Source organism: Mustela putorius, unplaced genomic scaffold (assembly GCF_011764305.1).
Source record: "Mustela putorius furo isolate JIRA1106 unplaced genomic scaffold, ASM1176430v1.1 tig00003834_pilon_pilon_pilon, whole genome shotgun sequence".
NCBI lineage: Eukaryota > Metazoa > Chordata > Mammalia > Carnivora > Mustelidae > Mustela > Mustela putorius.
In genome coordinates, this window is record NW_025421987.1 from 56,443,835 (window position 1) to 56,457,818 (window position 13,984).

The 13,984-nt window shown below is 36.9% G+C and overlaps 1 long non-coding RNA gene across 1 annotated transcript in view; it reads right to left on the reverse strand.

The window, feature by feature from the left end:
- LOC101689616 overlaps positions 1–13,728 on the reverse strand; it is a 32,425-nt gene extending 18,697 nt beyond the window's left edge. The window contains exon 1 of the long non-coding RNA XR_001179980.2: positions 12,829–13,728. This is a non-coding gene — a long non-coding RNA (uncharacterized LOC101689616). The remainder of the gene's footprint in view (positions 1–12,828) is intronic.
- Positions 13,729–13,984: the final 256 nt, after the last annotated feature.

Genomic DNA, 13,984 nt, shown 5'->3' on the forward strand with positions numbered 1-13,984 from the left:
ATCCTAGTAATCTATGTGACTTTTCACAAGTCTCTAAATCTCTCTGAATCCAGGTTTCCTAAGGTAAATTGGTTATACCTGGCTGACAAATCCAGTAGGATTGTTATGAAGGTCCGGGGAGTCAATCTGTATTGAAATGTTCCACATACTCTAATTCTTCAAAGTGTTAAATCAAGAATTTACTTCCCAGAAATGGTAACAGATGTTCTAAGTGGAAAGAGTTTCCGGGCAAATTAGTTTGGGAAGCTCAGCACACTGCCGTAAATATCCCCTGTGTAGAGGACATGTGTTGTCTTATTCAGACTCTCTGCCATCCTTTTCTGGTAACGGGATCCACGCTGTGGGGCATTACTCCTCCTCCCACTCCACGTGCAGCTGGTAAAGCTGCTATTCACCCAGGGATGACAGCAGGGCACACCACCTTCTGCTCTGGAACATTTTAGTCACTGTAAGATTTGTGGCTTAGCAAGGTCCCAGGATGTGAACCCAGACCTGCTGGCAGCCATGGCCTGCCCCACAGTAAGATCAACCTGTAGTAGAGACAACACAATTAAACTCCCTTTTAGGGTCCTTTGATTTGGAGTTCTGTTTAATATACTCTTCACAGATTTCCTATGAAAAATACTAGAAAGTACAGGCAGATTTCAATGAAGCATGGTTTAAAAATCAAGCATATGAAGTTAATTTTTCTATTTTTATTAACTTGAGCCATAGACACCAAGAAACCACAAAAAAAAAAAAATGTCACATACCAATAAAATGTGATATTCCAGTAGGAGAATTCCTGGGATAGAATTATTTATAATGATGTTGAAGAGAGAAATTAAGCATTAACAAAGAAATTGAGGGGCGCTGGGTGGCTCAGTCAGTTAAGTGTCCGACTCTTGGTTTCTGCTCAAGTCATTCATGATCTCAGGGTCATGAAACCGAGTCCAATGTCAGGTTCCACATTCAGCAGGGAGTCTGCTTGAGATTCTTTCCCTCTCCCTCTGCCCCTCCCTTTCTATCTTTCTCTAAAATAAAGACAAATCTTTTAAAAAAGAAATTAACAAAGTAGTTTATAATATTTTTTTAAATTTTGATATTCTGAGGAATTTTTTCTCCAGATGTTCTACCCAATAATCCTTTTATTGATTCTCTTGACGATATTCTCAGCAGATCATTGATATGCAACTATCAGTTGCATTTTCTGTATAAGCAAGGACTGACAAAATGTCCAGGATTGTGTGAAGTTCCCCAAAACCTACGTCTTTTTGATCAATTTGTCAGCCATCACACCATGGTGATTTTGTGGTCTCAATATTATAATGGATTGAAACACTGCAGATTCACTTTATAATAATCTACTGGGAAAAGAAAGAAAGACAGAGAAAGGAAGCTTTCAAAATGTGAATGATGTTCTAAGGGTAAGACTACAGTGGCTTAACCCTATGAATATGTAATTTTAAAACACTGAAATATTTTTGGAAATACAGATGTTTGGAATGGTGAAGTTTCAGCCTCAGCCTAACATGGCCTTCATCTTAATTGGCTGAGTCCACACATTCAGTAGAAGATACTGAATTAAATAACACCTTCTGCTTCTGACTTGCAGCCTCACTCTCAACAAAAACCATGAGCCTCCCAAGATGGTAAATATATGTTAACATGCTTTCAATGAAAGTAACAGAGGATGCTACTGAAAGTGGCTTAAACATAAGACGATACAGTGACTCACATAGATTTTCTCATTGACCCAGGATCCGTCCATCTTTTCTTTCTAATTCCTCAGCTTTGTCCTCGGGCTTATTGCTTCCACCTAATTGCAAATTGGCTACACCAGCCCCAAAACTGCATCCCCCTCCCCCTACCACACACACATACTCAAAAAGGACTACAAAAGGCCATGTCTTTTCCTGGTACCTCTTATTCATGGTTATAACAATTTTCCCAGGTGCCTTGTGACAGGCCTTCCCTTGGCTGGAGTCACATCACACGGTCAGCTCCTTTTCTATTACTGGAAAGATGAATAGATGTCTTAAGTTAACCAGTATTTACCTTCCTTTGGTGGACAGGGTAATCTCCTGATATCTCAATAAAACCATGCTTCTGTGTGGACATGGAAGGAGTGGGAGTAGGGAACAGCAGTGTTTACCACAAGTCCCTTAAAAATACCAATTACAAAAAGAAAAGGACAATTTAAAATAAATTTAAAATAGGTGCGCCTGGGTGGCTTAGTGGGTTAAGGCCTCTGCCTTTGGCTCAGGTCATGATCTCAGGGTTCTGGGATCGAGCCCCACATCGGTCTCTCTGCTCAGCAGGGGAGCCTGCTTCCTCCTCTCTCTCTGCCTGCCTCTCTGCCTACTTGTGATCTCTGTCTGTCAAACAAATAAATAAAATCTTTAAAAAAATAAAAAATAAAACAAATTTAAAATAATCTGAGGAAAATTAAAATTAAAAATTACTTTAAAAATTGTCAATAAATAAATAAGATTGCATTTTATGTTGCTACCAGAAATTATGTTGAGAGAAAATGTATACAACTTAAAATAAAAAGGAAATACTTGGAAAAAAAAACTTTCTGTAGCCATATTAGGGGGAAAGAGCGAGCTATAAAAATTATCACGATTTTGTTGAAATTCTTCTATCCTGACTTTTGAAATTGGTCCTCAATTAGCATCCAGACAATAGACTTGATCAGACTCACAGATTAAAGTTTTCTAGTTAATTTGGTTACTTTATGTGTAGATTATATATATATATATATATATATACACACACACACACATATACATAATGCATGTGTGTATAGAAACTTTTTTTTAAAGAACTAATTCTGGCTCTTAAAGAATCAGAAGAGAAGCAGAGCCCAATCTAGATTGATCTTGTTTATAAAAAACATACTTTACAAGATGCCTTTTATACACACCTGTGAAATATTTATCTCCCTATAAATGAATGTGTTGGCACTCTGCCCCACAGAAGGTAGTAAATTTGAAATGTAAGAGTGGAAATGAATCCTTCCTAATCCCTTTCATTAAATCAGATGTTTCTATCATCTGACAAAGAACTGTTTGATAGGGGCTCTAATTGTTCTCCGCCATGCCCTCTCCAGGCTCAGTTTTTGGGGGCGGAAGTTAAAAAGGAGTGCCTCCTTTCAGATGTTAAAGCACAAGCCAGGCACTTCAGAGAGAACGTCACCCCACGGGGGAGGATGTGGTTCACAGTGAGCAGAGGCATCAAAGCAGTCCTGTGCTGTATGCTCTCCTGAAACTCTGCCTCCCCCTGCCACATGAGCCAGATAGTCTAGCCTCCAGGACAGAAATCAGTCTGCTTTCCAGAGTTCACTCCACCATTCCACATGGGCACATTCTCCTACGTCTTTACAACTTCTAGGCCTGGTATAAATTTCCCATCAGTTCAGACTGCCTTTCATAGGCTTGCTAGTTAGGTGTCAGGGCTAAGGAGATACAGAGAGCCATAGTATAATTTAAAAGAAGAATGACCCATGCATTCTTTCATTATTAATTTCATAAGATTTTTATTATCTACCAGGAGCTGTGGATAAAAATATCAAGAGTATGTCTACACTTGCAAAGTGGTCCCTGCTCTTGAGAACTTTCAGCTAGCAAGAAAGAAATAAAATGGTAAAAAGTAGTACAGGAAGGGGGCGCCTGGATGGCACAATGGGTTAAAGCCTCTGCCTTCGGCTCGGGTTATGGTCTCAGGGTCCTAGGGTCATGGTCTTAGGGTCCTAGGATCCAGCCCCGCATTGGGCTTTCTGCTCAGCAGGGAGCCCGCTTCCTCTTATCTCTCTGCCTGCCCCTCTGCCTACTTGTGATCTCTGTCTGTCAAATAAATAAATAAAATCTTTAAAAAAAAAAAAAAAGTAGTACAGGAAGATTAAGAGGTGCCACAAAATATCTACGGTGTATGAGTAGACTACCAAGGAGGATTCTCTGAGCGTGGTCAGAAAATAAAACATTGGGGGATGATATTTTGTTCATAAGTAATATAGGTTCATCAGGGCAGCTGGATGGTTCAATCAGGTAAGCATCCAAATCTTGGCTTTGGCTCAGGCTGTGATCTTTGGGTCATGGGATCAAGCCCCAGGTCTGGCTCCACACTTAACATGTACAGTCTGCTTGAGATGCTTTCCCTCTTCCTCTCCCTTCTCAAGCTCTCTCTCAAATAAATTATTTATTCAATTAGATAAATGGAATTATTTAATAATTAAATTACTTATTATTTTTAAATAATTACTTATTTTAAAATAATTGATAATTTAATTAATAATAATAATTTAATAATTATTTATTTAAAAATAATAATAATATAGGTTTGCTACATTGCACCATTACAACGTGAATGCAATCCCTCAGCAAGTGGATAACTCCGTGTCTCTAAGCAATCACCCAGGAGACATAATCCTGGATTTATTCAGTCCTGCTTGGTTACATAGGTTCAAATTTCACCTTCTTTCAAAACAATATTTTTAATCACTAATTTTCCAGTCTGTTCTTAGCTCTTCCGAAAGATGATAAAGCACTGTAGTAATTACTAATGAAGAGTTTTCTTTTATTATTCATTTAAGAGAGAGAGAACGTAAGCCCACACTCAGTGCATGCATGAGATTGTCCACCAAGGTCCTTAAAAGGCTTACGTAAAATAAACTTGGAATCTGCACACTGTATCATTGGGTGGTGAATCGACAGGTATGTTTAAGTCCCATTTACTCTGCAGGCACCTTTTGGACTCATTGCTTTAACTAACTATAAAACTCTTGAGCTTCGGTAGTTTAAGTTGTCATCTGCACGCAGGAGGCCATAATCTGTGGATCATTGACTAGACAGATAGTGAGAATTCAGCCTGTCCTATGGAAGCTCAGTAATAAGTGTGGACTATAGCTTGGTGAGCCAGTGGATGAGCTAAAAATCCTTCTGAATTCTCTAAGGGGCTCCTCAGTGGGGAAAAGTAAGTCAGTAAATAACTCAGTATTTATCCCAGGTTCTCACAAATACTTGTCAGCACTGTACTTGTCTAGAGTAAGAACTAAACTAGCTTTTCGGGTCCCCAGAGTCACAAGGTTCAGCCCCAGAAGGTCCAGTTTCACTCAATGTTGTTCAGTCATGAATCCTTGATAACTGAATGCACTTCAGTGAAGAGGGTTCTGGGAATATCTAAATAAGTCAATATGAAACTCAACTTAGTATTTAAGAAACAGTACACTAGAAGACTAAACTTCTCCTCAAGGAAAACCGCCCATTCCTTAGCCATCCATCCCATAACTGAGAATCATATGATGTTCCTGGAATAAGGTAGACTCTAGAAGAGAGAAATGCCCTATGGTATTGTCCCAGTTAGATCTCTTTAATCCTTGAATCACTCATTCACTCAGAGTTTCTATTCATTCAACACTGGCTACCTAAATTGGGGGTTTCAGTGAAAAATCAAAGTCTGGGGCCTTATGTTCAAAAAAATATTAAGGAAATTGAAGATGGTGACAGCAACGCATTAAAACAAGAGTGAGTCTTTCTAAGTTCAGGCCCCTGTATGGTTGCACACGTTCTGCACTCAGGAAGCAGGACTTGTGCTAGTTACCTACTGGGCATTGTGCCAAATGATACAGAAGACAAGATCTGAATAAGAAAAAGTTCTTGCCTTCAAAGAGCTTAAAATCTAGTAGGGGATAAAAGACATGTCCAAATCCGTAAGTCAAGGATATCAAAGATAGCTAATTACCTAAAATGTGTCTGCTGCTTCGATTAGAAGAGGGAGCGGAGGAGCATATCTGTGTTTGCTCCTCAGCAAGAGTGACTCTCTAGGTGCAATTCCCTCTCTTGCGGTATGCAATGGCCACACTTGTCACTTTCAGAAGTTCTTCAGTGCAGATGAAAGCACTGTTCCTTCTGACTGAACCAATTTCCACCTAATCTTTGCTTGGCTAATCCTGCCTCTTACTTTAGATCTCACAGTATTACCAGTTGAGAAATCCCCAGATTTAAATTAGGTCCCCCTGCTTGCTCTCATGGCTTTCTGGATCTTTCCTTCTAAGCATCTGTCACAAATGTTTAACTTATATTTAATTTGATGACTTTTATTTACTCTAAGCTCTTCTTCAGTTGTTCACTGGCATCATCCTCCTTCCTAGCTTGGGCCAGGAACGTGGTCACACTTAGCAGGTATTTGTTAAATCAGTACCTGTTAAATATCAATCCTGGCAGAGGTAGAGATTATAAACCGAGAGGGAGAAAATTTAAATAAAAAAGTTTGAACAAGACTACAAGTTATCATCGGAAAACAACAAAGAGCCCACTTTGGCTGCAGAGTGGGCTTGATTTATGGTAGGAAGTAGAGGGAATGAAGCCCTTGGGGAGGTGGGTGGGGCCATATTATGGAACAGCCTGAGACCCTAATGGAGGAGTTTTGAGTGTAACTATAGGTAATGAGGATTGTTGTTGGATATTTTTTAATCCAGTAACTTTGTTTAGAGGAATATAAGAAAATAAAAAACAGAGTAGTGGTTGAAGCACAAATGCTTCTAAGCAAATTATGCGCTTATTGGAGTGGAGTTTTTTGAAGAGGTGATTGTCTCAGGGGCCGATTTTTTAAAACGTTAAGGCACGAATGCAGATGGAGGGAGAGGGTTTGGGTAGGAAATGTGGAAACAAATATGAAGATTTGACATTTTTCTAATAGAGTGAATTTAGTCATCTTACATGTCAGTCTTGAGAAGCACTTTTTAAAACGAGCATTTTCCTTTTTTCTAGCCCCTAGTTGAATTAATAGAGAAACTATTAGCTGTAGTACATTTGCCTAAAATAAGGAACTTAAGTTGAGAAACATGTGTAAGTTCAGTCTACAATAACCACATACAAAAGTTTCATTTTTAGTCATTTTAACTTACAGAACTGCAAAGAGAGGCAAAATCCTTCATACTGTCACTTTGGGGGTAACTTTAAATGAATTATGAAGAAAACTATCATCTACTAGGGATTCATATTATGCAGAAGCATCCAAAGACATTCTGACATGGAAGTTTAAGCAGGGGGAAAAAAAAAAATCCCACCCCCCCCAAAAAAATTCAGGACCCAATAATAAACTATAAAAATAAAATATGTCAGTTCTTGGAAAAGACTTTTTATTTAAACTAGATGTATGAAACAGAAACCCAAAAAGCCATTTTTAAAATACACAAAAAATGTTGTGTGTTCAATCAGCATCTCTCAAACATATTTATTATAGTGCTTTCGAGTGTTGATGTAAGGCAAAGGTGCAGCCACTACCTCTGCTAAAAGGAAACAAAATGCTAGATTAATGTGGAAGAGGAATTATATCTCTGTACTATCCATGACAGGCTGGCATTTCGCATCTTGACATATTGCTACTGAACATGGCACGTGAAGTTGGATGATAGTAAAAGGATTGTTGAAATTTAATGATTACAACACATGCTTTAAAACTCAAGGCTTCTATTACCGGGCTTATGACTCAGACGTCATTCCTAATAGGGTTATTTTTTTGTTGCTGTTCAGTTTTTAAACTCCTACTAGTTAATCTATGAAGATGAATCACAGCCTGCTTCAGATCTTTCATCCATTTTGAGACTTTCTTTCAAACCACCCAAATTATTAATCAAGGCAATGTATATTAGTGATTTTTCACTTATGATTTCAACACATATTAATTGTCTATAATGTGATAAGAACTGTGCCAAGTAGGATGGTACAAAGAATAATACGATAATGTTGCCCAAAACTAATGTTCAGTCTTCTACTTTGATAATTATTTGGGAGAATATTAAACATTTGGTTGGTCTCACCTTATAAGTAACAATAAATATTTTGCTTCTCACACTAAGCAGCTGATAGATTCTGAGGTTTGAATAAAGCAAAATAGATACCACAGTTAATATAAACAATATTCCTAAATATCTTCTCATAGCTCTGGAGGGAAAAGATTGGCTCTGCTACAAGCTAGTGAGCAGAGAGATGAAGAATAGATATCCTTCTGCAAAGAAATTCTCTAAATGGTAGTAATTGCATTGAGCTTACTTTTTTCCATTAAATCGTTGTTAATTTATACATAAAAATTTTGTGAAATGTTTCTAAATCCCCCCTTGGTTTCTGGTAAAAACAATGAGGCACAGAAGATGTAAGATCTGCTTGACCTTAGAAGAAATAGTTGTGGTTAGATAAAGCAGAAAATTTGTTGAAAGGAATTTTACCAAGTGGGATAAATAAAACTCAGATATTTTAACAAGCACCAGCATCAATGATAGGACCATCAATCTTTGGACAAGGTGAGGCAATTTAGTGTCTGACTGCTTTTACTCCACAGTTGGACTACTGTTTCCCATGTCTTAAAGAAGCTCGTAGGATTTTTGAGCAGGATTTTCCCTGACTTGGAAAAAAACTGTGGAAGAGAAACAAAACCCAGTGGAACAAAGCAACATTTACCAATATTATTCTAAACGAAATTTAGCCCTCTTCTCCTTTTCTATTGTTTTAGGAGCATATTTATATTTATTTCATATTGACAAGTCATGTTGGCAGTTGAAGAAGCTTGGCCGCACTTGCTCTTTGTGTTGGTGTTACAAAGAGGTATAGAGGAGACAAAATTCTGCTCTGTAAACCAAAAAGTGGTGGGCGTCGAATATGCCTGTGTGATATAGGCATACCCATACCCATCAGTGGTCTTAGGCATTTACATACTGCTTAAATTCTCTGTTACTTTAAGGATTCGGTTTTAGGGGTTTCTGTTTGTTTTGGTTGTTTTGGTTAGGTTTGGCTTTTGTTTTTGTTTGCCTTTTATTTTTTTAATCTTTAAAGGGAGTCACAGCTTCCTAACAAAAGAGGAGATTAAATTGTTAATGTTTAAAAGTTGTTATGTGCTCTGGAAATCTTAAGGGTTTGGTGAACAGGGAACGGATTAAGGGGAAGGTCTTAAAGGCATAAAGACACGCTTTGCGCGTCAGTTTTCCGAGATTATTGCAAAAATGAACTCTCCCTCCATTGGCTAACTTGAAACATTACAAGGTTGTTGAAAAGCCCTGACCGAAGCAATGATGTCAAACATCACTATAAACAAAAGCTGGATCTGTAGGGGTTTAGGAGTTGGGTTATTGTCAAGCAAGCTGAGGGCTAGCATTAGTTCAGACTCTCAAAATGGTGGCAAGTAATCCTGAATGACCTGTTCAAACACAGATTGCAGGGCGCCATTTGCAGAGTTTCTGATTCAGTCGGTCTGGGGTGGGGCCCAAGAATTAATAACAAATCTTCGAGTGACCCTTCCTTTCCTAAGGAGACCATTGAAAGAGGGGTTTGAATGCAATCAGGGCCATGGAAGGAAAATAAAGGTAGGAAGTGGCCACAATAGAAAGTAAGGGAGCCCGCAGGAGAGAAATAACACCCTCTCTGAAACATTCACGTGGGAAAGAAAGTAATGAGTGCTGCTCTAGCTCGACTAAAAGGATATCAGCCTCATTCATCCTGTTGGCTTCTTGAACTCCTAGATCTTTTAGGGTCCTTCTATACACTACCGAGATTCTAAGTACTCTCAAGACAAACTTGATTATTACTTCATTAAATTTGGTCTCTGTATTTTGATAGCAGACAACTGAAGTTCATGGAGAAAATGAGAAAATGGTAAGACTAAAATCACAGTGAAACATCTCAACAAGAGGGACTTTTTAAAAAATAGTTACACAGACTTAGGAATCTAAGGATGGGCACCACCTGCTCTTGGAAGCTCAGGAACAACTAATCAAAGTCCGAGACAATGAGTAGCTCCTTGTAATGTGTGGCCAACGGCTCAGTCGCAAGGAAAAGGGAACCGACATTTATTGGAAGCCTAGTGTGTGCTGTGATCTCCTCCAGGTACCCTTGAATGTTTTTTTCATTTATCCTACAACCACGGTAAGGTGGTATTATTAAAACATTTTAGCGATAACTCTGAGACTCAGAAAGTTTACGAAACATGCCAGATGTCACATATTTAGTAAATGTGAGATCTGGGAACTGTGTCCTCTTTTCCTCTGATGAACATTTTGTTTTTTATTCTATCACTGCCTTTCCCTCAGCTGGAGAGTTGAGAATTCTGAGAGGTCTGCCTCTATAGTTTCGGGTCTACCTGCAACTAAATGACCAAACTCCCCTTTTTTTCTTACAAATAACACAGCCACTACCATCCTCAAAGACAGAAGATCCTAACAGAGAGACTGTATGTTTAGTTATGTCATGGAAATTACTGTGGAGAAAGTCCTGTGAAATGCAAAGGGCAGAAGTTTTAGGGCCGGCTAACCTCAGTGTACAGCCTGGTTTCATTACTTGCTGTCACTCTGTTTTTCTGAGTGGCATACCCAGGGTGAGGCTAATCATATCTAATTTATATAGAATAATCAAACCAAGTGACACAGCTGAGAACCAGGTGACAGAGGCATCAATCCTGCCATCTTTCAGAGTTTACAGAAATACTGGTTTCTTTTGCTTTTCTCTGAGTGATATTATAAGCCCAAACACTCAGAAACTGTTTTTACTACTCCTTCGCAGCTCTCTTGTTTTTCTCAGCAGTCTCTTATCTTAACTCTTTTACTTTTGTTTCCTGTTCTGCTGGTCTCTTCCGCTTTGCAGTGCTTCTAATCTTCCAGTGAGCAAAAATGCCTTTTGTCTCATTACCTCCTTAGAAAATACACACCAGCCGAGATTGTAACAATCTCTGGAGAAAAGATGCCATCTGAATGCAAAGTTTAAGCAGCCTGGAATTGCACATGCATACTCATATTCCACAATTTAGTTTTTATGTGTATATTTCTACAAAATTGGTTTTAATCTGTCCTGATCATAAAAGTAAATGTGCTAATTGTAGCATATACTAAAAATACAGACATTTATTTTTAAAAGGAAAAATCCTCCAAAATCCTGCAACCCAGGATAAAAGCCTGCGTTGTTAATATTCTCAAATATTTTCTTACAGATTTGTATTCACCCTGTATGTGTCTGTATGTGTGTGTGTTTATAATTGAGTTCCTGTGGTTTATTTCACTTGAAATTTTATCATATTCTTTCCCCTGGCCATTATGATTTAATAACATAGTTTTTAATGGCTGAGTAGTGTTTATCATATAGCTAGCCCTGCCTTCTAATCTGTTTGTTTATAATCCCCCCATGAAAGAAGCCACAATATAAATATCTATTTAAGTTACCATTGCTTGAAAAATAGGACTAATGGGAAAAGACATGGTAGAATGCATGTCCAATCTCATAATTGTTTACTTAGTAATTTGGAAAAAGTATAGAGTGTACAGCTATGGATTTGGCAACAGAATGATTAATTAAAATATCAAAAATTCAGTATCATTCAGTGACTCAGAAATAGTTTTGTAAATTCATGTTATATTTTGTTATTATGAAAATGTTCACTGACATACCATTTTTGTTATTCTTTGGAAGGCAATCAGCTTCTATTAATACCTGTTGAGGCAACTGAGAGTACAGATGACTTTTGTGTCTTTATATTTCTATGATATAAAAAGTATTTTTTCATAAAGGGAAATACCAGTTCCTAATCTTACACAAACTAATACAAATGATAGATGGATAGAGGTTTATATACTAACTGAAAGAAAATTTCAGATTTTAGATTGTAATTTTTTTATTATTTTATTATAGTCCAATTGCTCTATGGACTCTTTGTTCACACCTGCTATGTGAATCCAGGCAATTTTTCATTCAGCGACTCTCAGTTTTTTAATCTGCAAAGACAGTTGAACTAGATGATTTCTTAGGCCCATAATAGCCCTTATATGAATCTCTGTGTTCTGAAAGGTTAATATGATTTTTAATATCAAAGCATAATAAAATTATATTAGGTGTTTTGTTTTTGTGAATGGGAAAGAATATGCTTTAAAAGATTTGTCAGTTTTTTTCCAATCATATTGTTATATATTAGTTATATTAAAACTTTAGAAATTTTAAAAAAAACACATAAAGTATCATGGCTAACTATAGCCACTGATTATATAGAACTATATTGTGGGTGTTTCCACATTTCATTATAGTGATCATTAGTAAATATTTATTGAGTTCTAACAAAAAGCTCCAGAGAGCGTATAAATCCAACTGGCCAGTGACCAAAGACTAATTAAATAGCTCTAATCTAATATATAGTCGATCAGGTATAAGCATAAAACATGCATTTAAAAAAAAAAGACTTTAGTTAAAAAAGAATCCTATTATCAGAGCACTATTAGCTTTAATAAAACAGCTATTTCAGTAAAGGAGAACAAATGGAAATATTCCTATATCTCGTAAGATACAGGGTTACATAGGAAAGTTTTCATTATCCCAGAATTTTAATTGTTTACAGTATTTGATAGTATAGAGTTTTGAGTTGGCTCAATAAATAGATTCTACACAAAGTTATTTTTGAGGAGTACTTTAAGAGTTGCAATCTTAAAGTACTCCTCAAAATATCTTATGATACGAAGGCAGACAGTAGAGTGGGTACTTGTTCGCAGTGCCTCTCTGGCTTCTTTTTGACTCTCACCAAAATCAATTAAAAAAATAAATGAATATGACACATCTTCTTGATCCATTCATCTGTTGATGGACATCTAGGTTCTGTGAAGTGTGTAAACCTGGTGATTCACAGACCTGTACCCCTGGGGATAAAAATATATGTTTATAAAAAATAAAAAATTTTAAAAAAATTTAAAAAAAAAGAATAAAAATCAATCAATTTTCATTTTCTTTGATTATATCTAAACTATGCCAATATAGTTGACCAGAGCATAAGAGAGTCAAAGCTTTTGTTGGCATTCTGTAGAGGAATGCCTCCTGTGTTTCTTACCTTTGTCACATGGCCGCAGCAGGGACCCGGAGGCGTGGTCAGAGAAGTGACGGAGATTACAGGAGAATCATTTCAAGCATGACTGATCAGTTGCCTTCTACCCTTCACTCCTGTTTTAAAGATTGCTCAGACTTTTTAAAGAAATGTGTAGAAACATGTGTGAGGCGCAGCGTGCTTCTCTTATTTTGCTGATAAAGACTCTCTGGCGTTAGCCAAACAGGCTTCTTGGAACAGTGACCATTTTTAATGGCAAGCAACCCTGTCCTCCAACAAAAACCACCCTTTCACATTTTTTTTTTCTAAGCAGTTTGCTGACTTCCATGTAAGTGTTTACTTTTTTTTTTCATAAGAGCCTAAAATGCCTTACATTTTGGCAAAGGGAGCTAATTTTATCTTTTGGCTTCTAAATTATTTAAAATAAACAAAAACGTTGACTGCTTGAACTTTCATTTTCATGTCAATTGGTATTTCTGAACTTTTTATAGGAACTAATGTTTCTGGAGGTATAAAGAGGCCATTTATTTCACTAAATAAAAAAGCATGATCATTTACTAGTTCCAACTACCAAAATGTGTGGCAAAGAATCAAAACATGCATATATCCAACCTGCGAAATAGCTGTAGTTAAAATATAAGCTGTTTAACATTAATGTTAAGCAACCTCCCAAATGCCTTCTCTACAAGCCAGGGCCTTGTAGAAAGCCATAAAAGGGAAGGAATATAATTTTGTTTGCTGGCACTTACCGAAAAGCTAAAATAGAATAGTAACAGAAATCGTATTTGCCAGCTCTAGCCGAAGGAGTTGTGAAACATCATCTCAGAAGATTGTAAGTTACGGTAAACATGTTGTAGTTACTGTGTTATTAACTGTGTTTTATAGGAGTTGAAGCTTTTGGCTGAAGATTATTTAGAGCAAAAAACAACAATTAAGTAGTATAGTAAGATCTAAATATGTTTTTCAAAATGTATTCCACAGAGTGATATGGAACATTTTAAAATTTAGCTTTAAGTTGAAATATGGTAATTCAATTTTTACTCCCTGATGAGAGTAAGATTTTTTGCAATGATATTTCAAGTATATTATAGTTTTCAAATAGTATCTTTGGAATAATTTGCTTATTTTTCCAGTTGATGGACCAGAAGGGTAGTAAAATGTA